Source organism: Corvus moneduloides, chromosome 3 (assembly GCF_009650955.1).
Source record: "Corvus moneduloides isolate bCorMon1 chromosome 3, bCorMon1.pri, whole genome shotgun sequence".
Classification (NCBI taxonomy): domain Eukaryota; kingdom Metazoa; phylum Chordata; class Aves; order Passeriformes; family Corvidae; genus Corvus; species Corvus moneduloides.
In genome coordinates, this window is record NC_045478.1 from 116403760 (window position 1) to 116430080 (window position 26321).

The window sequence follows — 26321 nt, forward strand, 5'->3', positions numbered from 1 at the left end:
ATTCCCAGAAAGGGCACTATAATGATGTAGAACCTACAGTCTCTTTACACAACACTCACAGGGACTTAATGTAAAGTTAAAATCTAATTTACTTCAGGTCCATGCAAAGGACAAAGTATCTAAGACTGCACTGTGCAACTCCACATCCCATGGAAATGCTGCAGCTAGCTTAGAATAATATCTACAGAGCCAGAAGTGGTATAACTTTATATCACTGCGCTAGAAATATCACACTAGATAGCTGTGGTAAGACATAGATCCAATGGTAACGTGAATTTTCTTCTTCTGAAAGCCACATGCAGAGTTTTGCACTGAACTGTGAAGGTGACACCATCTCAGCGGGAGCTTCCTGCTCTGACAGCATGAGGATGTGGCCATGCCCCCAGCAAGGCCTTTCTTTAGTCACCTAAGTCATGTCTTAATACAGCAAGTGATGAGAGCTGCATGGGGCAAATACTTACTATACCAAGCCAGACTCAGAAACTGGGATTGTGATCCACCTAGAAAAACTGCAGGAAGAGGGAGGAGGTGTTATTTCTCATTTAGAACAAGTTCTGTGTCACTCCTTCTGTAGGAAAAAGCAAAATGCCTATGGCTTTTCCAGCCATAGGAAGAGGTAGGTCTGCACTCCAGAGCGGCTCAGAACCAGTTTTACTTCAGAACAAGGTTTCAGGAAAAGTGTGGGTGAAACACTCCCTGTTTCCATTGTGTAGGTAAACGTGGGTCCAAACGAGAGGCCCATGGTCATGTGGGAATTCTGTCCTGAAGCTGGAATTGAACTCAAATCTCTCAACTTCCTGCCCTGTATTTTTCCTACCCAGCCTAGGTTCTCATCAGCCCTAGGATATCTTAATGGTTAAACAAACTATTTGCATGCCCCTGAGGATTGCAGTCACTCTCAGGAATACATGTATATATATATATATATATATATATATATATACACACACACATAATATATATTTCCTTCTTGCCCCCTCCCCATCTTATATATTTCCTTATTGCCCCCTCCCCATCTTTTTAAAGCCTTGCAAAGAATTTTTAAGAGAATGCTCTGCAAAAGTCCAAGTGAATTGCCTTGTTTCTCCGATGTACATCTGTAACCCATCTTGCTGATTCGGAACACAAACAATTTTGTGCAGAAAGACACTGAAATTTCCTTTTTCCGTGACTGCCTGGGTTTTATATACCTCCACTGCTCTGTCTCAGTAGTTCTAGCACCAAACCAGTCACATTGCAAGTAGAGCAATACAGATGTATTGACGAGCCATGCAGATGCGTTCCAAGTGTTTGGGGTAGGACTCAAAGTCATGCACAGCTGGTTTTCTTGGCTAACTTTCACCCTTTTGGAGTTTTCTATGCTTGTAATGCTCTTCAGGACGTGTAAGTAACGGACTGTGTAAATACAAAGCATTTCTGTAAGAACAGATCTGGATGTCCTCAATTACAATGCTTTCATCCATGCATTTCCTTGAAAACCACATATTGTTTTTCACAGGTATTTCCAAATCTGCTCCATAACTGCGAATGAGGAGTAGAGCCAGTAAAATTTTTCAGCTGGACAAATTTCCCATAAAAAGGCAAGGCTTCCTTGAAAATGAAATTTTTCATAGGACTCTAGAGTTACATTTATCAGAGTTGAAGGCCCAGAATTTTCTGTTAATTTCACAAACACTCACTCCAGTGTGATTCTATCCAGGTTTTTTTTAAATATTGCAAACACAGTGTGGACATTCATAGGAAGAATTAAATCTGTAAGGAAAGACTATACTTTCAATCACATTGAGAATGCAAGAATTTCCTTTTATTCCCTGACTTATTACTTCAAATTTTTCTAACCCAGTATGTTTAAAGACTGCATTCAGAATTTTTAAATGAGGTTCACTATTATCAAAGCTTTTTCACTGCAACTGAAAGAACAACTTAACAACTTTCTGATCCATCTGATCCCAGTGCCGTGGAAAGGCCTGAACTGCAGTACAGGGTGGGGTGTGGAACATCTGTCTCACCTTTCGGACCTGCAGAGGCACCCAAACAAGTAAGAGCTGGAGTATTTGATAGTCCTACTGAGCTTTTCAGTTCAGTGCAGTATGACATTATTCTCTAGTTGCATGTTCTTTCCAGCCCAGAGAAAGTGGATTTTTCAATTTTTTTTTCCTCACATCAGTGGAAGTCAAGGATGTCCAGGTACTCCGACATCGTTCTCTAAGATTTCTTCATTTCTTCTTTTCCAGTTTCCTAAGGTTTAGCAGTTGGTTTGCAGGTGGATGGCTTGTCCAGCTTTCATCCTGTACAGTATGTAACAACCAGAGTCAGGTTTTTCTCATCTTTTTTCCCTCTTTGAATTTTCATGGATGGTATTTGCCAAGGTTGATTCATAGAACGAAGTCATGGTGCGTCCACCCGTCAGCGTCTCTGCTGAAGCAGCCAAGCCTTCCCTGGGTGCATTCCCATCCCTCATCAGGCTCCACACAAATGTGCACCATTTTACTGCTTGGCTTATTAGTTCTAAAATCTCCAGATTCTTTACCTCATTCTGGCAGTGAAAAGCTGGGAGGAGGGCTTTTAACTGAACATATATTACAGAAACACTACATTCAAGCCTCCTTTATAATGGAATGGAGAACTGACCCTAAATTTTTCAGAGCTGTAACGAATAAAAGGTTTGTTGCATGACTCAATGTGCTCTCACTGTTTGGGGGGGGGGGGGGTGCTTTATCTTTATTACACATCTTATAATCTTTTTAAGTTTAGAGCATACACTCTACACCAGGATCTAATCTGCCTTGCTTTCTTTGCTTAACTTTTTTAATCTGAGACGAATAGTATGTGTGCATAATTCTCTTATTTTTTAATTAACATTTTCGTTGCTACTAGAGCAGCTGGGCAAACTGATCATTCGCATTCTTCTAAAAACCGTTCCTTTAATAATATTTCTGTTTAATAGTATGATCTCAGACTAGAGTTTATTGCTGCTTTTTTTTTCCTTTCCTTTACAAGATTTCTTTTAAACCTGCTATTTTAAGTACATGTAAATAGTTGTTCTTCATCTCAGTTTGATACTTGCTAATCCTGAGTGAGTAAGAACCATACACTTGGTTCAGATTTGTCAGTGCACAGAAGTATTAACAAATATACCTCTTCCCATTCAGCATCCTATACTGGTTTCCAGTTTACTCTAAAAGGTTTAACACCAGGTAATTGAAAGCTTCGAAGGCCAAAAAGGCCAGCCATAATTATTAGCAGGTACTCAGTAGACTACAAGGAATTATGAGTTAATGTCTTTCATGTGTCTGGAATTGTGGAGAGGATTCCCTGTGTTAAGATGAAGCTGGGCCCTTATTAAAGAAGTCTCACAAATTGATGAGGTGTCTTAGGTTTCACAGTTGCATTCAAACCACGTGCTCCCTAAGCTGCATACGACTGACCTCTTGCCTCTTCTGTCCTATCTGCCATCCTTCAATTTGTAGGCAGGTTCCCACACAGTGTGTATTATCCAATATCCTTGCTGCCTGCTCGGCTGGAATCCACACAGGCTCCTAGCTGGGATTCCTTTCCAGACGCCAGGTTTTAAGACATGAAAGGATAAGGTGAAAGGCTCGATGCCTGTTCTGAGCTGGCCACACCATTCCTGCCAGAACCACTGCACAGGCTCTGCAAATGTACTTTTGACACATCTCTCTGTGGATTCTGATGGAGCCATTGATGGATCTGGCCTACTTGTAAGCTGCACTCACAGGAAGAACCAGCCTAGAAGTGGTCAAATGTAAGATAACCAATGGCTGATGCAAGCTGCTTCCCATATCTACTCACCGTTTCCTTCATAAGACTGGAAACTGGAAAGCAGCTATTTTGGGTGTTTCAGAAGCCCTCATCAGATTAAAGATGTCATTGCACAAGGTACCGTACAGAACCATATAAAAATATGGTCCTTATTCAGTCTAAATTACTTTTGGGGGTTAGGATAACTTTAATTTAAGAAAGAACAACATTGCACAAGGTACCTAGAAGCATGGTCATGGATCTGCACTCGCTTCCACGTGATTTTTTGGCAAAACTGAGTTTGGAAGTAGCATTCAGCTGATCAGTCTGTGCTGACTAAACTGCTACCCTTCCTAGTCAGTAGGAAAAATTATGCAGCTGTTTTAAGGGCAGCTGCATAAATTCAGCTAAATCACAGAAAAGGCTTTATATTCATTATAATATGGCCTGGGGCAAAATAAAGCTGAAGTTATTAAACTGTAACTAAAAGCTGGCCACAGTAAAATATATTGAAGTCAAGATTAAAGCACATACAGAGTATGAACTCCTAGTGCGGAGGGTGGAGGTTAAGAGAGGAAAAAGCCTAATTCCTTGGTGAAAAACCAAATTTCCTGAAATCTCTTTTCCTGTATCCAAAGTGGATTCTGGGAATTGAAAACTGATATTGAATGTCTGCATCATGCAAAAGAAAAAAGTATCAATCCAGTAATTTTCACTTATAAAAACAATAATAAGAGCATGTTCTTTCCACAGTGACCTGGATAACTTTTTTAAGAGCTTCAGACAGCATCCTATGTCAAACAGTAGTTTTTGCATGGCAGGGTTGAACTGCTTTGAAAATGCAACAGTTGGTGAGGATAAACCTTTATCTTCATTTACCCATTGTTACTCGTATTTTTGTAGCCTTCTGGTAGCAAGAGGTCACATTTCCATGAAGATAAATTCCTTATTAGACCCAACTGTGGTCTGAGGTCATTGCATATCTGTGGCAGGACAGACTTAGAAGTGATGGTGAATAGGAAGTTTTTGTGTTGTATTGTCCTGGCTTATGGCAGCTGGAGCCAGACAGCGTTAGGACCAATATCAGCATGGGCTAAAGCAGGCATATCTTTCTATTTGCTCATCACACAACAATGAGTAAATAAACACTGTCCTCCATCCAGACTGAGCTGTCAGCCCAATTAGGCAGGAGAACGTCCCAACGCCCCATGTTTCCTATACCTTCACCTCCTTCGTACCGCTCGCACGCCCGCGGTGATTTCAGAGCGACGTGGCTGTATTTAAACACAGCCTCAGTGCTGGCAGGGGTCAGCTCTGCTGTGTCAACACTAATCCTTCCTGTCTGCTATCAGCTAGTTTGACGTTTGATGTGTGTCAAGTTTCTGTGGCCACTGGAAGCCAAATATCACAGCTCTGAGATAACACTTTGCCCCACTTTCCTCCAATCTCTGAATAACTTTGCCTTTTCTCTCCTCAAACTGAGTCAAGGGGGTCACAAGTTACTAAGACAACCTTGCATTTGCCTGAGAAATTACACTAGAATACCATTTCCTATCCTTCAGTTGCAGTCACAAAACAATTAAACAGAATGTCCTCGAGTACAAGAATTTTAAGCCTGAAATTTTGAACATCTCATTGAAATGAGCCCTTTCCTTTTCCAGTAGGATAAATGGAGCAGGTCTAACACTGAGTTTTACAAACTTCTTAAAATTTGACACAAAAAAAGCCAGCCACCCAAAGTACAGAATATCTCAATGTTCACATCAGACTTGTTCCAAACGAAGCCAAAGGCTTCTCTTACCCCCTCCAACTCCACCAAACAGTTTATTATGACTCTGTGATAAGGATCAGTATCTACTGAGAGATAAGGCAGGGCCACCACCAAACTGGGCCTTCAAAGCGGGCTGAACTGCATTATACCCCAGTGTGAAAGGATATGGCTGTCATGAAGGTGCCAGCTCTTGTCAGAAGGCTGTTCCTCCTATTTTTGCACCAGAGGAGCCTGTCCCAGGAGCCCCACGAGCCACGGGCTGTTAATTGTGGGCTGAACAATGCACGGAGCGTGTGGTGCCCAGCTCTGGCAGGCCTGGTGATCCGCTGTGACACCTACACGGGCTCAAACATAGACTGACACACCTGGAGGGTTCTGACCTGCAGCATCTCCACATAACAGAGTGTTCAAATCAAGGCAATTTCTCATGCTTAGGAGCATTTTATTCTTCAGGTGCACAGACACAAGTAAATATGGGAGAACTTGCCTAAAAAACAGCATCCAAACACATTTTCTGACTTGGCAGCACGTGGTCTGTACAGATTTGAGTCTGTGTGAAAAAGAGGAGCAGTAACACCTCTGAAAATTAATTTCCTCACAAAAAAAGAAAGAGGTGAGGTAGAATATATACTCATCCAGATCCTGATAGAATATATCCAGACCAGCTAACCAGTCACCTAAACCGGGAGAACTGTGCACAGTACAATAACCCTCTCCACAATCAGAATTTTCCCCTCAAGGAAATGACTTAACAAAATTCCATATTGGTGTTAAAAAGTAAAAATTCTCTCACTTGTGTTATCAAAGTCACTGAATTTGAAAGTGTTTTTAGTGTCAGCTCCAGATATGAGCAAAAATAACACTACAAAAATATATGTGCATGCATATGTGATATAGTCATTATGGATGTAATTATATACTTTACATACAATTTAAATTTAAATATATTTCAGCAGGGATTCAGGATTTTCTTTGGCAAACAGTGTATTGGAGCCAACAGTAAATATTCAGGCTCTTTGTAGAATGGTCTGTCTTTGCAACACACATTAATTACCCTCTATTCTAAATGTTTTGGCTCTTTCAAATTTAAGGGATAAATTATGAAATAAGAGTTCCTCCTTTACACCAGAGTTACTAAATCCCTCCAGCCTTTCACACTCACCAAACCACATAAGATGTCTGTGGCTGAGGCACACTAGGAAAGAAATGCACCCTCTCCATCTTTAATGACAAAACCTGACCTTGATCTCATTTGAGTCTCTGGGAAGGATTAAGCTTGGGACAGAGAAATCCAAAAGGCAAACATTTCTTTTAAATTCACAACTGGTAGCAAAAATATAAATAGACACTCAGAAAAAAACCAAAAAGGACAAAAAAGGCTAGAGTTAATTAAAAAAAAAAAAAGAAGAAAATGCTGAAGTTTAACATAAACATTGGATAAAAAGTAGATATTTAAAGCTACAACAGAAGTTTAAAACCGTGCAGCAGCAACCCTTATCACTCTTCTCAGTGAGAGGTAATTTCATTGCTGAGTCACCAGCAGCAGTGGGTAAGATTATACTAATTCCCAGATGTATTTCCATTTGCCTGGCTGTGTTCTTGCACTTACCATTCTCAGCTTTCTAAAGCCACAGGGAGAGTGCTCAGATGAGAGGTTAATTTTAGTCATCATATCTTTATCATAGGTGAGCCACATAAAAACCAATGTATTGGAGTTTAGGTCTTCTAAACCAATAGTTTATAAATTTTACTTTATAATCCAGACAGTAAACATATCTCCATTCCTATTGAAGATTCTGCAAGGTCTTATTTGAGGGCAGGTGAGAGTCTTGATCTTACAGGAGTGGCTGTAAAGAGAAAGAACCAGAGCGAGCTTCAAGCCTGTCACAGATCCTTTATATATCAGAGGAAATAATCTGTGTTGCATAAGGAACAGCAACATGCTTCTCTCATTTTGAGAGCAAGAAGGGAAAGGAGGCTCTTAAGCAGAAGTTCTCCTGTTCTCAATATTATTTCATGAAGCACAACTCTTTACAAAGTATATAGATGCTGGGATATTTCACACAAGTCACTGCTCTGCTGATACTGAACATAAACTTTTGGGTACACTATGAATCAGATAATTTTAAGGCATAAGCTTTCATTGAAGATATTTTGTCTACTTGATCTTCAGGTGATGTCCTTCATTACAGCTGTTAACACCTAACAGGGAGCACAACATGATCAGCGTGGCCTTGTCCCTAGAGCTGAGTGGTTTACAAACAAGGCTCCTCGGCTCTTTTACAAGCAATTCAGGATTTCTTGGGGTTTTCCGGCTGCTTTCAGATCACTGGTTTGACTAAGTCACAACACGGCCTACCCAGCCTCTTTTCCCAGACAGGAACTGGAACACATGGCTTGTGGTTGCGGTAAATTAATAAGGGGGTGAAAAAAAGAAATAAACGGAAGGGACTTTTCCCATGTGTTTTACAACAGTGCAAATCTGTCCCGCATCCAGTTCATCTGCAGCATACCATTCTCCTGCCAGCCATTCCTGCGCTCACTTGCTGTATGATATAACTCCAGTCTCCCCCCACCACAAGCTTTGTTTTTAATGGGTTCTCTGGATTTCGAAAGGCCAGATACTGATGATGTAAACTGGTGTCAATCCACTCTGGATTTTGAAACCAGATCCAGATTTGCTTCTAAAATATGTATTTAAATGGATGAGGAATTCCCTGCTTGTAATGTATATAGCCTTAAGCCATAATTATTGTCTCTACTTGCATAAGAACGTTTACATAGCTATGCAACAAGAACGCTCAGAAAGAAGTATCTCTGCAGACCGAATTTCACTTTGCATAAGTGTATTGCAAATTAGGCCCAGAGATAATAGAGCATTATAAATTATTCAAATGCAGTATTCTTCAAAGGTGAAAAATTCCCACTAAAATGCAGGATTTTCTGAAATGTTTTACAAGAAAAAAAGTCTGTGTTGTATTTTTAAACTACATCCTCCTCACTACAATTCATGTGTCAGTGCAATAACCATTAGAAGGTTTTTATGTGGTGTGGGTGTGAGTTTCTTCATAATTATCAGCAGAGTATCTCTGGAAAGCCCTTTCCCTTCATTTCCACAGGTCTGAGGAGTGTGACAGAACTGACAAATCTTGGAAACATGCTGTGAAGAAGCACAGCCGCTCAGCCACTCTTCATTCTTTGGCAAAGCTTGGGTCAGCCTGCGGTTTTACGTAGTCCGAGAAACCGTTTAAGCATCATCCAAAATTACAGTGATCAAGAGTTGCATTTCAGCAGAAGAGACCCAAAAGTCTGTATAACTAATTTTCCCACAGTCCACAAACCCAAAACTTCAATCCTAGTGTATTCTTACCCTCTGCTTTTATACAGCTGATCAACATTTGTAACCAGCTGATCTGTTGTCTGTCAAAGGATGGGGAACTAACTCTTCCTCAGTGTGATGTTAAGTAGGTGAAACAAACCACCAGCTGCCTAAAGCTCCCCAGAACACGTTGGGGAAGTCATTTAACTTGTAAATAAAGAGCCTGGCTATGGCCCTTTACAACCACTCTTGGATGCCCAAGTCTGCATGTTCTCAGAAATCTCCTCTAGGCAAAGTATGAGATCAGGCTCTGGGCCTCAATCCAAAAGTTCACGGAAACCCATGGAAATAATTCCACTTGTTCACTGCAGTTAGCATGGGAAACCAAATTGCTCTGAATGCACCTGAAGTATATCCACAGTCAAGTACTTAATCTCCACATGCAGAACTTAAACCCTTAGGTGTCTGCTTATTCATATTCTGTGCATTTACCGTAACATCACAAGATCCACTCCTCATCCAAGACATGACTTAAAGCAGATGATAATTGTTGGCAGTAAAAACAAGTATTATGGTCATGCCCAAAATTCATGTCTGTTATGCCAAGCATTACATATAATTAATTTGTGATGTGTAATTTGTCCCATAGACTTTATCATGTCTCCTCCTCAGTGGAGGAGTGTAGCCCTTCAGTGCTACACCACAGCTGAAAACAGGATTTGTTGACAGGTTTATAATGCACAAAGCCTGGCCCAAATCTAGACCAGCCATATACTATAGAGACTGCACTCAGACTTCACCAATTATCAGAAAATGATGCTTAATAGACCACAAATGTAATTTGAAGGGAAAATAATGAAATAACTTGGGTTTGATAAGCTGAAACGTATGCAATTATTGCATGACTTCAAACGGGCTCCACCGGCTTCTCACATACCACACCAATGCACACTTACTATGGCCACCAAGGAAAAACAAGGTACAAAAATAGCTAAAAGTAATGAAAACAAAATTCTGATGATATAAATATGGAGGCTTCTAAAACTACTCCATGATATCTAATTTATTCCTGGGAACTAAAGGTTGGACAGTTGTCTATGCCAGTAGGTGTGACCATCTTAGCAAGGCTCCAAAAGGAATCAAATCTCTCTTGATTGGAAGTACCTGGGTTTATCGCAATCCAGAAGGCTAACATGAGATCTGGAATGCTAACATGACATTTTGTAATGACTATTGGACCTCATGTCTTGTAGTTTAAGCCAGACAACAGCTGAAGCAGAACAAAAAAGGTCTGAGAATATCTGAAGCCTAAATTCTGTAAATAGAACCAAAAATAATCAGGCAAATTGGCTCTCCCTACCCGTACACATGCTGCCTTTCTTTTGTGAAATATATGATTAGCCTGCACAACTAGATGTGTAAGAACAGAATTTAAAAAGTAATAAAACAGGCAAGAAATGGGGATGTCTCCTTTAAGAAACGACAATTTTTTTGTCTCAACATTAGAATTTATTCTGCAATTGGCACATGCATTTATCATATCCTTTTTTAATTTTATCCTTTTCATTGTAGCAGGAGATATAAGCCAGATCAAGAAGATACCTATGCAGTGAGGTAAAATGTGATCTAAGAAAATTATCCTACATTTCAAATTGAAATATTTTAAAAACTGTTATTGAAAGGCTGTTCCTGACCTTTTCCTTTTGCCCTCCCAAATTTCAGCTACAGGCTGCGATAAAAACAGAAAATGTGCTAAGGAATTATGAATCTTCCATACAGGCACAAATTAAGGTACTTACAGGTACATGGACACCTTCAGATGCCTCATGAATGAGGTGGTTAAATTGCTACTGGCTCCAAATGCACTGATTTATGGTAATGGGAAACTATACAATATGCTCTTGAAATGCAGTTTGAAATGATTGATAAAGCTTTAGTCTGACTGAACACATACAGTAGACAGATTAAGTGTCTGGCTTATCTGTCTGGTCCTGGGTGTCAACCTCACTAACAAGCTGAAAGTCAGGATTGTGGTCAGCAAGTTCATATCCATCTGAAAATATGGAGTCTACAGCGAGCTCTGTCACACAACGGCAGCACACTGAACCTGTTTAATGCTTGCTTACCCCTGCTAATGCTCCAGGAAAAGAAAGAACTGCAGACTTGAGAAGCAAGTTCACCCCTTGCATTTACTTTCCCCCTTCATTACTTTTTAACATCACTTTGAGTAACAACTGCTGAAACCCATTAACAAACTCATTTTATGGTGCCAGAAATCTCAATAGCTCATAAAATTGTATTATGAACCACGTTAAATATTGCTCGAGTCAAACGTGATTTAATAGCTTTTAATCCAAACACTGGATTTCTGTGTGAGGAGTGGCCTTCCAGCCTGGTACACAAAACAGCTTCAAAGTAAAGGCCCAGCTCATAAAGGTGAAGTGGGGTAAGAAATGTGTGGTGTAGAGGATGTAAGTCCAAACTCCCAGTGATGTAAAGCAGCATCATGCCATGGCCCTCATGAAATCCCAGCTGCCAGAGCTAAGATGTTGAGGGGAATATCTCTAGAATCAGTTGCTTCACCAAAAACTCGAATTTCAGTGATTTAAAAGATGTGACTATCAATATTTTCATGGGCCAAACAAGGTATTTAAGCTGGATTTCAAGCTAAAATGTAAAGAATGTTCTATGGAACACAGGAAAAATTCAGCACAAGATGAGCCTTTTCTGAAAGATCAGCTTCCTCCCCTCCCACCATTCACCACTTTGGGGGGGATTTAAAAAAAAAAGGATCAATGAACTCCAAACCCCTTTGCTGTTAATCCATGCTGAGCTTCAAACAAGCCTGTGGAAGGACAAGACCTGAAAAGGTATTCGCAATAAAAGAGGCAATGGACACAAAAGTATATGCTGCTAATTAAAAATGTAAAATTATATCACAATGACTTTAAATGAGAATGATCTCAGTCTAATCACATAATACTTTCTTTTGTGCTCTAGGTCACGCCGTCACTCAGATGCAGCATTCAGGAAGCACTTTCATTAGACTAAATAAAGCTTCAATCATGTGTAAAATTTCCAACTTGAATAGGCAGCCATCATATCATTCATCAGTCTAGATGTATTTAATGGGTGTAATTTCTTCCTCATATTTCTGTGTTGTTTCATTTCCATTATAGAAATCTTTCAAGGTTGCTCCTTTTGCTCTTCTCAGGATAAATAATACTTTTTTTAAGTTGTATCCCAAAAATACATCCCTTTTTGTTTGTCAAAAAAATTGGGTGATGGAGATTAATTTAAACCAAGACAGAGAGAAACAACAAACCTAAATCATAACACACACCTTCCCTGCCAGGAGTCAGATGGTATTACCCGTACTTGCATGCCTTGCAATAAATAATTATGCTTAATCAAAAACAAATTGAGCAGTCTTGTTCAAACATAGCAGCCCACTGTGGATGCTGACACTCTTGCTACAGATGGATGCAAAGGGATTATGTTTAACACATGACTTTAAAGCAAAACACAAGAGCCCATCTCCATCCCTTGCTTCATCCTTCCCCCTTTTTCACCCTGACATGCATGCATAGACAAAATAAAATAAAAGAAAATAAAACCTTCTGCCTTTCAAATTTCAAATGGAAAGGGTGAATTAACAGTTCAGGGAAGATTTGCAAAGTCATCAGGAAGAAACCATAGCAAAGAAGTGTATCTTTCCAGCACCAAATGTTAGTCTTATAGCTTAACCTGGAAAAGAAAATATTTTCTCCTAGACACTTAATTTGGATGCACAGCTGCCTTGCTTATGAGAGGCAAAATTATGACAGTTCTGGGCTCCATACATGGCCAAGGTTTCTGCACCAGCAATATAACTTTGTAGTTTTCTATCTGGTCTACTTCCCACCACCACCACACTTCTAAATTTTTTTTTCCACTGTTTATTCCTTTCTATGCCTCCACAGAAGACAGAAAGGCAAAATATCACATTGGGATTGGACTAGATAGCCAGGTTAAGCCTCTCCTCCTCTTCCCAGCACAAACCTTTCCCGGTTCTTCTCCTTTGCTCTGCACTCCTCTTTATGTACATTTCAACCATCTGTTGCTTCCCCCGTGACCCAGCCCCAAACCTGCAATGGGATCTGTTCTGCTGCATGGGGCTCTGCACAAACAATGATTTCCATTTCAGAATCCCCACTCTAACTGGGTCCCAAAGCCTTGCAGGCTCATCCTTATTAGCAGCACAACCAAGCTGCTGGATGAAAACACAAAAAGCTTTACATGTACCTTTTCTGATACGTGAATATGCTTCAGAATCCCAGGCGAAGCAAAGAGGATGGAAGATTTATCCATCAGGCTGTTGCAGCTCCAACCACAGGATTTTCTCAGGCAGTGATTTGAAGTCCATGGAGTGGAGTCCTGAAAAAAATCAAGCAGTAAAAATACAGATTTAGTAATATTCCTTTTTGATCACAACTTTCAATGAAGACTAGTTATTTTGGATGTCATGATTATTTTTGAGGGTTGAGACAACATGGGAGGAGAGTGGCTGGCAGAGACATAGAAGACAGCCTCAAGAGGCCTTGTTTCTCTCCTCATGGTTGAGACAGAAAGCTGACAGGTTCAGTTTTGAAAAGAAAAAAACCACAAAGCCAAGGCTGTTACCTGGTTGCAACAAAATCCAGAAGAAGTTCCACTACAAATGCTGATGACCCGAATGAGAATAAAAAGCGCAGTGGAAAGCCCTAAGGAGCACCATTCTGGCCAGGGTAGTTGGGTACAGTTCAGATCATTTCTGATAACACATCTACTCATCAGTTTGATACACGACCTAACTTTCATTCAAGCCAGTGGTAAAATTCCGCTGGCAGATGCTGAATTGGAGAACTTTGTCCAACACCCAGAAGGAAAGAGAAAAGCCAGAATCCTTCTCCAAGGACCATGGGGAGACTGGAACCACTTTTCAGCTCTGCCAGAAGTTTCCCACGTGACCGCCTGCCAATTTTTAATTTTGTCTGACCAAGAAGCTCAAATATATTTTTAAAACCTAATGAACTTTATAAGCCAGTGCCTCTGTGGCATAATTCCCATTAAAAAGGAAAATTTAAAAAAAACAACAGTGCCTGGGAATGTTTTTAGTGCAAGAATTTTTAAATGGTCAACTTTTTCCCTCTTCTGTGGCAAAGTGAGAATAGGTATAAAACTTTCCTCATCCATAATATGTGGCACAGGATTGATTTTCAATTAATCCACTTCATACTGTATTTCTCTGATCAGAGTTCTTAATGTGAAAAGAAATCTCTACATTTCATTGGAGACATCCTTATACCATCGTGGATAAAGAAGAGATGGAAACCTGCCCAGCAAAGGGAAGCCTGCATCTCCTAAATCCACGATAGGGTCACTTTTCAGCTTCATATGTGTGATTGGAGCATTTAAAACACAGATCAGCTCAGCTCAGCTGCAGCCTGACAGGTGCACAGGATTCCATAGTGTCGCAGCATCTTTAATCTTGGAATGTTAAGAGTCCAGATCATCACACACTTTGAAGCATGGACTTTTTCCCTGTGTTACCATCGTCTTTAGTGTCCATGAAGGCATCCAAAAACTCTCAATCAGATTCCACCCTGTAATTAAGCCGTAGCAGAGGATTTTGGAGTCGAGACTGGGACATGATCTTGGTATTACATGGACATTCCAGAAGGGGATGCACAGGGGTAGAGAATTTCCCTCTCAAGACTTGCTCAAAAAGAGCTGCCTTCCTCCCAAACTCAACATGTATTCATATTTCAATTCCTATCAGCTTTTTTTTTTTTTTTTTAGCATTTACAGGCTCCACTCATATCTGAGATCCTGCTGCCCTTGGACAACCACAAACAGTTAGGAACTGAATTTAGAGCTACAGCTTTCCAACTTGGGCCTGTCAGAGAGATCCTAAAGTCTTTTCAGGTCAATGTCTGCAGAGCACACAGCCATTTCCCAAAGGCCAGCAAGAACACTGTCATCTGCTTCAGCAGGCACAAGATCAAAATCCAGCCATGACCATGGATGTATTTCCCAAAAATGTTCTACCCGATAAAAATATTTGCACTCTCTAAGGGAAGTCACAAATGAGAAAGTTACAGAAGAGTTCATAAACACAGTCCCAACAAAAAAGAGCTCTGCCTCAGACCCAGCTTCAAATTCCCAGCTCATCTGTTTCTCTCATTATGCCTGGCAGATACAGAACAGTTTTGCTTGTCATGAGCTGAAAGGGTTAATGCAAAGCTGGAAGTTATTTACAGTTAATAGCAGTGGAAAAATTGCAGAGCAGCTTGGTCCAGCATCTAATCACAAAAATAGTTTCTTGTAAAGAGACTTGAGGGCAGAGACTCTGCAAGTTCTTCACATATTTTATGCTTTTTCTTCAAGAAATGCCAGTAAACCCAGTATTCTGGGATCAACTTTTCCATAGCTTTCTGGTGACCTTGACAAAAAGGAAGTCAATAACTGGCAGTTATAAGAAGGAAAAAAAAAAGTTGGCCCAACCTGTCCTCATTTCACCAACTGTGGTATTCCCAGTTTTTTGACTAGCATATTTAGTCAGAAATAATTTGGGGTTATTTTAAGCATGCAAAGACACTGGAGAGAGTAGTAGTGTACAGTTAGATTAACTTTATTGCTTTGAAATCCTGATGGTCATCTTCAAAACCAAATGTCAAGAAATCATACAGAGCATAATAAGCTATACCATAAGCTAGGTCCTTTGGCTTTGATATACAAGAAAATCTCCCAAAATTCAAGTCAGCAGTTGCAGTAAAAGTTTTGTTGAACCATTGATGCAGCTTTTAAGCATTTGAGAAGCTCTTGATTCAAAAAAAAAAGAAAAAAAAAAAAAGCTTCACCTTCACTGAAAGACAACACTAAAAACCAGGTGGCCTTAAGAACCTGGCTTAGAACGACATTTCTGCAGTGCCTAAAGCTTCAGCTGCAGCATTCGTTTAAAAGGCTCTGAGTATGCTCAGCAGAATCAATTCAGAGCATGCTGTTATTTCAGTGCATATTTCAGTGCATATTAGATCCAGCATTAAATCAAATCTTTGGAGGTATTTATATGTCTATTTCCATAGAAATCAAGGATTTGGGCTTTTATGTTTTACAGCAGACCAGAGTAAGACAGAAGAGGAAAAGCCTAACTCAAAGACCTAGTTTCTAGAAGTACTGTTATCTGGCAGCCAATACCGCTGCTGGAGATCCCTGACCTTTATTTCTGTCAGATTAAAATATTCAGAGCTTGAACCAGAGGGCAGCAAACTAAGCAAAGGGCTGTCATCCCTCACCTGGGATGAGTGCTCCTGCTGCTGCTGCTGCAGCATTCCTGGACAGTGAGAGAAACAGAAAATTCTCTGACCTGACAGCAGCAGATAGAGTTCTACCAGTGAGAATATCAGATTCAAGTAATAACTCAAAGCATTTCTTCTGTTGAAATCTGTGTCTCTCAGTGCATATTTGCACAGTGCCTTTGTTTTGTCTGAGACCTTTGACTGCAATGATCATCATGATGAGGTGGCAGAGCAAGGGGGAACGGCTTTAAACTGACAGAGGGCAAGGTTAGATTAGGTACTAGGAAAAATTCTCTACTGTGAGGGTGATGAAACACTGGAACAGCCCAGAGAAGCTGTGGATGGAAGTGGAACACTGCCCCATCCCTGGACATGTTCCAGTCAGACTGGATGAAGTTTTCAGTCTGGTGGAAGGTGCTCCTGCCCATGGCAGGGTGGTTGGAACTATGTGGTGTTTAAGGTCCCTTCCAACCCAAACCACTCCTCAATAAGTCATTGGCAAAATACAGTTCAGGCCCAAAGAGCAGAGCAGTTTCCTGACGTGGAGACAAGATGGCCACAACCGCTCGTACCCAGTGGCTGACAGAAATGCTGCGGAGCTGCCACATTTTGACAGTTCCAAAACATCCATGTAATTAACAAATGATAGGGTTTTCTGCCTCCCCCCTTCTTCTGATTGTTTTCATTTCCCTTGTTATCAAACAGTTTGGAGGAAGTTAGTTTATGAAAGTGAACTAGGGTAGGCCCTTCTCTGGAAAATTCCCACTGGTCTAACTTCAAGGCTAATAAAAATGCTTTATTGTTTCTTCTGCTGATCCTCCTAACTGGTCAGCAACCCCCCAGGGCACAGTTAGAGCAACAAATTCAGCTTGGAGTGCCTGGTGTCTCATGCACAGCCTCAGTTAGGAATGAGTTTCCTGTTGCAAAAGAATGCTCCTGTCAAAGAGCTGCTGCCTTTTTTTAAAATTTTTAATTTCTCACCTTGTCCGTGTTTAGAGAGAGCTCACAAAGATGATGCTTATTTTTCCACTGCACAATTTTTGCCAAGTGTCCAAAATAAGAATTCTGTGGTATATTGAAAAAAAATAGACAGCTGGTTCCCCACCACCACTTCTTACCTCTGCCTGCACTCAAAGTATCACTTCCTAAATTTTTCCTGCATGGTTCAGAGGGAGATGTAAACTTGTCTGTAATCTACCTATTCGAGATGGATTTATTACACCAAAAAATGCTTTAAAAAGCAGCAAAAGGAGACCGAAGGCCAAAAGAGTAAAAATATATATAATTCAATATATTTGGGCTTTTATCACCTTCAGCTATTTTACAAGAATCAGAAGAATATGGATTTAATATCTGCCATTAGTGCAAAAATTAAGAGTGAGGGCTGATGTAGGTACCGAAGCACAAGCAAACAGAGCCCTGTTACACCCTTATAAAGCAGCCTTCCCTCAGATGAGGGAAAGGGCACAGAATAAAGTTCTCCCTCTTCTGAAACCAGCAGTTTCCTATGCCACAGGTAGCCTTTCTAACCTCCCTCTGAATTCAGGCAGAGTAGAGAAAATCTGAGATGGATTCTCTGAGTTCAGCGGGTGAGTTTCCACTAACTTCAGAGGGGTTTGGAACACACTCAATATAAATAAGGATGGCAGAATGGCAGAAAAAAGCAAAGGTACTATTTAAAGCTATGAAAAAATCCATTGTGGTTCAATACATCTGAAAAAAATTCAAACCCATGCTTCTGAAACAGGCTAAAAGAAATTTTGCTCTTACCTCTACTCTTACCTAGAATGTTTTTTGTATTTCTCAAAATTCTATACGGTCTACTAAAACTCCAGAAATGTGGGAAAAAGAAGTAATAACAGTCTTTCTTCTTTCAGGATTATCAACATAATCCTGGTCTGACTGAAGCTTTATATGGATTTCTATGAAACCAGAATTTCAACCCCTGAGAAGAAACTGCAACCCCCATTTACAAGCAAAAATCTGTCAAAAAAAAAACTGGCACAAAAACATAACTAAACAAAGTACACAAGGGATTTCAAATGAGATTAGAAGCATTGTTTTGACCCTGTGGCTTTCAGAGGGGTGTGAGAAAAACACAGCAAAGAGCACAAGAGGCCTTTGCAAACTGGGCAGCCGAGACAGACAGTTTAAAGGAATTGGAAAAGAAAGTCTAAACGGAAATGGAGTGAAAGGAAAATACAACTCCATCTAGGGTGAAAGGAATGAAGACCAATAATCATTGGGATTCAGTTTTGTTTCTGTGGTAGGTGCTCTAAAATCTGTGTTGGAGGAGCAGACAGAAAGGTCAGGGAAGTCAGAATTATTATATGAGAAAGGAAGTAAGGAACAATGGGCTCAGAGAAGTCATGACAACTGAAGGATTGGTGGTCTTCACTGGGAAAGAATGGGCAGCCTTTATTGGTGGGCTCTTTCTATAGCGATGAATTACTGCGTGCAATATCTGCACAGACCAGAAGGGCACTGGTGACAGACTTGCTGAGTTATTTGCTGTGGATAAACTATCTAAGTATTCTTTCCTGGTTTGATTTTGAGCAGGTCTAACTGCTGCTGCGGTACCTCACAAAGCCCAGCCCAAGAAAGCACACACATATGGCTCTTAGCATAGGAGGCCTCCTCAGCCCCAGACGGACTACAAATGTCCTTCAGCTGAGCAGAAGGCTGTCATTCACACAGAACAAGATCCACTCCACTAAACACACGAGCAAAGTCACATGAAAGTGACCCAGAGCAGCAGAGTTTCACAAGCAACACTTAGATGTCTTCTGTCATTTTTTCTGCAGCTCTGGCTACTGCTCCTTGACTTTGTTTCCCTTCACACACCATCCTTTTTCTACTCCCTTTACTAAAGTTTCAAGCTCTTTAGAGCAATGGGCCTGTAATTCACTACAAAGGACCTTGGTGAACGTTAATTCATGTTTCCAAAATTACAAGCTATTACAGATTTGGGGTTTGTGACTGATCACTAAATACAGGCTCTGTTCTATTCAGGAATATTAAACAAACGAGGTGAGTAAAGAAGAGAGAATAGGTGTGGATTTTTTTTTTTGCTTGTAATAACTGAGTTATTCATGTGAAGATACTCCTCCAGGAGCAATGAGCAAAATCTGTGCCTGTTTTCATAAGGACAACTGAGGCAAGCGGGCAAAAAAGGCTGAAATATTTGCCAGGGAATTCAGAGGTTCCATTGCCATGAATGTCCTGCTACAAGTGAGGATCAAGGGAGTGGGATCAAGTAATACTTATTTACTCCAAGTTTAGCATGAGAGACCAGGTCACAGGTGGGAAAATGAGCTACGTTCAATCTTCTGTTCAAAACAAAGCTGTTCATTGCAGTGGTGAAAATAAAGCCCACGAGGACTGGCAGGTTTTTGTTAGAGGGGCATTTTGCAGGACAAAGCTGTGGGAATCTGTGGGTGTGTAGCATGCTGAGGTTTGAACTTGGGAACTGTGAATGCAATCTTGACATCCAAGAGCAGCAATGAGCAGAAGGAGCCAGCGCCACAGACCACCTCATCTCTGAAAAGCCCGAGGCAGAGCCATCGCCCACAGCAATCCAACCCATCTGCATGCCACGAGATGCCAGCCTGCCTTATGTGCAGACATATGAGCATCTGTCCCATCGTCCACATGGACCTGTTCTGTGTCTTTCTGTACCTCCTGCAGCTTTGAATACATGATTAGCCATATGACAAGTGCTTTCTTTCCCTCCCAGCACCCCCTCCTTTTTTTTTTTTGGTCAGGAAATGCCAGCCCGTGTGAGGATCTCATAGAAAATGAATGGGAAATTTGCAAATTCCTGTAAACACCCACAAACTTTCTCATGATCTCTTGTCACTCTTCAATGGATGGTCCTTTACAACTCCAAGAAGCCTGGGCTGCTGAATACAGCAATCATATTGTGCCAGCCTCTGAAAAGTGGGGTTGTTTCACAAGGCTAATGCCCACACTACCTGGAGCTGGGCAAGCACACAATCACTGTAGTCTAACAGAGTAATTCTGTCTTTTTTTCTTTCTTTTTTCTTTTTTTTCTTTTTTTAAGCAACCAACACCACAAATACAGGTCTGTTGAGCATTGGCTTTCCCAGAGTACCGCCTGTAAAAGCACAGGCTGATCCAGGCTTACCAGTCCTTTACAGGGTGCTGCTGGAGGTTTTCTGGAGTGCTGAGCTTACACTTCTTAGCATCAAGTCTCCAGCAATTCCTAAAAATAACATCTCCAAGCCCGCTAATCCTTGGCACTGAAGGAGCCTAAACCCTATCACTGTGGAAGAGCACTGATACAGTTTCACTGACTCAAACACCGATCCCGCAGCTCCCAGCTGAGCCAAGTGGCCATTTGAGAAGGACACCACATCTTGACCGGAATACAGAAGAACAGATGAAACCACAGTGGGGAAGTCTAGCAGCAGATTTAATTTGCAAGTCCCCAGAAGTGCCACAGTTACTGGAGAATAGCATCTGGCAGGTTATCTTGTTCAAGGGAACCAGGTAAAGCCCAATGAAATCAATTCTTTTTGGGATGTACAAGCTCCCACAAACCCTCAGCCAGATGACCCCGAGTTGCCCTTACAGACTCATCAGCAATTCAGCAGCAGCCAGAACAAGGAGGAAATCGGGGCCTTATTAGAGACCAGCCAACGCAAAACAAACCAAAGACTTGGTTGCCACTGCCAAAAATCTGCTTTCACAAGTCAGGAATCCTGATCATGCAGCTGCCTCACTTGCCCCTCATTTGCCCACATCCGCTGAGTTTACAAATTAACCTATTAGAAGGCATGAATTTCTATTTTATTTGCCAGGGGGAAAGATGGTAACAAAAGGAGGCTGTGAGCGAATGAATATGCCAATGTTCCTTTTGATTTTACTGGCATGTCATTATATTGCAAAAATAGAACTTGATTTTTAAAATAAACAGAGCATAATATGGAGGTTTCTGTGTAAACAAAGGATTGTACATGTGGTGGTATGATACAAAATTTCATGATCAAGAAATTTCTCATTCAGTTTGTCCAATCAGCCAGAACAAACTTGCAGTCAGTAGACTTTAATTATAATTGCATCTAATTGATTCTTTTCCCTTCTTTTTTTAAATCTGTGGTATTGTGGTGCTGCATCAACAGCAGCTCTTGACACAAGGATGCACATTATGGACTCCAGGGTAGGAAACAGAAAGAATTGAATGAGTAACCATCTCATACCCACTACATTGGTTACTTGTTATTTATTTTCCTCCAGAAATGTTCAGAGAAAACAGCAAACCGAGCTCTGAACTTGGAGAGACAGCTCTCTCCTGCCTTTGAGGGGAGCCCCTGTCCATGCAGGGAACACATTGGGCCCCAGAGCCTACAAGGGGAGCTGAGTCATGAGTTCTTAAACTGCTGCTAACACTGAGAGTCAAGGAGTGTTGGCCACAGCCAGATACCCACATAATTCCCTTGGGAAAATCACCAGCAGAAAGAGAGGCACCTTCAGGCTTATATGACAGATAAATGGGGATTTTCAAAAATCTAATACAGAAAATGTGGGCACCAGTCATAAGTTCACATCCTTCTCTCAAGCAATTGCTGCATGACTTATTCTAGGCAGTACAAAGTCCCTGTGACAGTTCAAAATTGCATCCAGATTGCTTGACTCAGCCCTATTCTTCCCTTAGGCACACTGGCTAACGTGTCCAGCAATGGATAAACAAATCAGGATCCCAAACCACCTTTTCACAGGATTTTGGCATAACATAGCATTAAAACAATGCAATACAGGTTCTTAATTCACTTAGTCATTTTTGAAAATAAACAGAGGGTTAAGAAGGATCATGCTAAAAATACACTGCTGCTTTTTGCAAATATTTAAGGCTTGCTATCTGCATATGCTGTGTCAGTCTCTTGACCTCTGCATGTATGAAGACGACAGTCAGAATTCACACACCCTGCTGGTGTTTCTGTCTGGCCTTGCTAACTGGCCCTTAACCAGTTAATGCTGCCTTTTTTTAGGAGAGTGTTCTAAAAGCCCATGAAAAAAAATAGACACTGAGAATCAGATTTTGGCTTCATCAAATGGCACTTTGTAAAAAAAAAACCCCAAACCAAGACTCTCAACAAAGATGTCAGTGACTCAACAGCTCTCAGTAACCGCTGCAAAATAAACATTCGGCAGTAATTGCTACATAGGGGTTGAGCATCTGCTAAGAGGAACCATATTTTCATTGAACTATGATTCTAACAGAGTAATCTCTCCACAGCAGAAATATGGCTGAAGGGCAATACTCCAAACGTGGAGTGTGCTGATATTCAGCAGTCACCCCTCGCACACCAAACACACTGTTGTCCACTAGAGAAATCACAGAAGGGTTTTGCTTTGAAAGAAGATGTTTGACAATAAAAGATAGCATTTAAAGTCAGCAGCTTTCTGGTTACTTGTGTGGTATCATGTCCCACAAAGCAAATGGCTCTGAGGGTACCTTTATGTGTGGGGTATGACCCACAGCAGGGAGAGGCTGCCCCGTGCCAAACCAACACTGAAATTTAACGTGCTGAAACCCCGCCTCAGCAGGAATTATTAGCCAGTATGAATCCATAAAGGTACTCAGCCAGATACTTCCCTGTGCCAGGGAGCTGGTGTGGTCTGCTGAGATGTCTCTGCCACACGCTGCACTGGGAGCCTTTGGAATAAACCCAACCTAAACCATGCCGCACTGATAGTGACACCCTGCCCGTCAGCTTTGAACCAAACATTCCTGGGAAAACACACTCTATTTGGGATCTCAAACTCCTAAAAGAAAGCTCCTTTTGATGGCAAAGCTATGGTAAACTGGAGGAGTGTTTGCTCTCTGCCATAATCTTGGATAACAGAGCTAGTTTTCTAGACAGAGCTGAGCTTTGGGAATCGGCTATTCCTGTCAGGCCCGGATTCCTTGCAGCAAGAATGCTTGCAATCCGTGCGACTCTGTCCCAGGACAGTATGGCTGTGTAAACAGAAGGCTACAGTGGGATTGTACTGAAGTTTCATATCATACTCTCACAGCAAGACCAGCCTCCAAAGCCCTGGCTCTCTATTTTTACCTGTTGCGGTGTTATGTGGGAAATGCAGCTGGAACAGAGGGAAATCATTGTACTGCTCCCTGCATGACAGGAGGAAGGGTGCAAGTCTAAACCAGCTTTACTAAACTGTGCATTTTCTTATTCTTATAATATGTTGTGCACAAGAACATGGCACACAGGAGATATCCAGGTGCTAAGCCAAGTATGGAAAGCCACCCAAGTTTTCCATACCTGTTGGGGTACCTACAGTAGTGCAGACTGACTTGCAGAAGTGCTAAGAACTCTCAGATCCCACTGGAGCAAAAAGGCAGAGCCAATAATAGCCAGGCTGAACAAACAACTACTGAAGCCCGTGTCTCTGCACAATTAGACTCCTAAATGTCTTAGAAAAAGCTTCTTAATGCTGCCAAAATTGGAGCACTTGTTTTTGCAAACTTAACGACAGAATTGTAGCATTTACACAACTGTATAAACAACATCAGCACTAAATTTCAAAATCAGTATCTTACAGGCTTCCAGCATTCCAGTCTTCCCTATACTTTTTTTAATATATGTACAATTTAAGAGATTAAATTGTGCTTGTTAGCATAAACATCAATATTACATTTGAGCTCTTCTCTTCTCCATCTCCACACCTTTGACTAAACAATACTTGTATGCTTCACTTCCAATTAGGAGTACCAAATTATTTTCTGGAATTTCAATCTAGAACAAAGCCGGTTTTTAATAAGAAGGAGGATTTTTTTTTAGCCTGGCTGTGAAATATCATTTTCAGAATACTCTAGAAAGAAAAACAGTTGAACTTGACAAGTACAGCTGATAGAGAAGATAGGAGTTGATAGATGACAACTGCTGCAGCTTTTAATATCACTTTGTCAGTCATGACACAAGCGATTTCTGATGTGGCGTCATCCTTATAATTCCTCTCAGATGCAGATAAATCCAAGTGGCTGGAGAACTAAAAGTCCTGATCCAAAGTCCCTTAAAGAAACAGGCTTTAAAGAGGGACTCAATAAAAATTCCCACCCCAAGCTGCCTGTCAGTGGAAAAAACAAAGAAGAGAGACTCTGAAGGGCAGTTAAGCAGCCAATTTCACCGAAATGTCAAGGATTTTGATCCTTGCACCCCCTTTATAGCACTGAAAACCTCCTTGTACCTATTAAAATGTCACGAAGGAAAAGAAGGCTTTGGGATGAAATCTAGCTTGCATGGAATCAGACACCATATAAACACACAGGAAGGAGGCAGCCCCTTCCCTGAAAAGTTTACAACATAACTGGAAGCTGTGGAGCTGGATATAGCACAAGGAAGCAGTGAGGCGAGATTGGCCATGGCAAAGCACATCAGCTGCCTCCCCTCTCCTCTGCAGGCGCTCCAGCATACTGCCAGAGCATGAAGCCTCCCCACTTCACCTGAGAGGAGCAAATCACAGCTTGCCAAAAACAAACCAGCCTTTAACCTTTCCAGTCTTTTAACCTTTCCATAAACTGTGCTTGTTTTCCCCTGCGAACAATGGCCTTATTGTTTGACTTAAAATACAGTACGTGACCTGTGATGTTAGGAAATGAGTGAATTGTTGTGTTGTCAACAGTTACTTTTTTTCTACGCCTCCCTATATCTAGGAATTTCTTTCCATGCACTTTAGTATTAAGGAAAGGACAACACTTGTGAGAAGGCTGCTGATACCTCAAGTTGACAAGTTATAGTAGGGAAATTATGTGACATAGATTTTGAGCGATTCAGAAACTCCTAATCTCAGCCTGCATTACAAAAGAATTCTCTCCAATTTAGGCACATAACATTAATTTTCAAGAGTTTACATTGCCCAGAAACTCTGATTTCAGACACACAGCAGAGACTTTACAAAACCTGGCTACTTATTAAAATGCCAGAATAGAAGCAGAGCTCTTCTGAACATCTGGCCAGACTGTGGGTATGTGACTCAAGATGACTGCATGAGAAAATACAGGGTAGGTAAGAGAGCAACAGAAGATTAAGAGGAAAAATTCAGACACTCATTCAATATTAGACATGAAGGCCATCTTCAAACACTCATTGCTTACTACAAGTTCATTTAAAATTGGAAAATGTCCAAAACTGTTATGGCAAAGATGAAGATAAAACAGAATTTTTACATAGAACAGAGAAGGTATCCAAAGCACCCCTCTTCTCAAGGATAAGAGACAACAACGTAAAAATTAAGGAATAAAAACTTATGGAAAGGGATCCTTAGAGTTCAGAGAAGATTTTAAGAAGCAATTCAAAAACAATATGAAACATCCCTTAAGCAATTACACAGCAGTTACTAGATTAGAACACTTCAATCAGTTCAGGAAAGGAAAGATTCTCACTTTTGTGAGACTCGCTGGACGTTGAATGGACATGGGAACATATGTTTATGCAAAGGAAATATTTACACAGGTTGGGCTTGTTCTTACATGAAAGGACAGGTGTGGAAGCTACACATACAAATGTACATTTCCTGGGCCAAAGCACTGTGTGACAAAGCTGACTGCAGACCTCATTACCCATTTCAGCCAACAGCATCATAGCCTGAGCCAGCTTTCATTTTATTATATATTGCCTTGAGAGAGTTTAAATTTAGGAGAATATTCTTTTTTGGCTGCTTTTGCTCATCAGTCTCCCTTCAGCCACTGCTTCCACGAGCTCCTGGGAAAGGACCAAAAATATTCATCTGATTGCTCTTTTGTGGGACATGCTTATGTATCACAGCAATGTGAAAGGGATACCACTTCAATGATATAATGCATATTTTAATCACAGGGTAAGGAATTATTACCCTACAGCTCTGAGATTTTAACTTACAAAATTCTATGTGAGTACTCAGGTCAAGAAGCATAAGGCACCCCTAACATACTACCTTCAGAAAACTAGTGTGAAAATATCTTCAATTTGATAGAAGTAGAAATAGTGTAAAGAGAAAAGAAAGAATATCAATGGAGAAGAGGAAGGTCTCCCAAATTAGGGCTCCTGTGAGCTAACAAGAATGACATTTCCATGCTTTTCATCCAAAAAAAAAAAAAAAAAAAAAAAAAGAAAGAAAAGGAAGGGGGAAAAAAGAAATGGTTCCA

At 40.8% G+C, this 26321-nt stretch overlaps 1 long non-coding RNA gene across 1 annotated transcript in view; it reads right to left on the reverse strand.

Moving 5' to 3' along the window:
- The window catches only part of LOC116441597, a 125414-nt gene extending 112152 nt beyond the window's left edge, over positions 1-13262 (reverse strand). Inside the window, exon 1 of the long non-coding RNA XR_004239167.1 lies at positions 13137-13262. This is a non-coding gene — a long non-coding RNA (uncharacterized LOC116441597). The remainder of the gene's footprint in view (positions 1-13136) is intronic.
- Positions 13263-26321: the final 13059 nt, after the last annotated feature.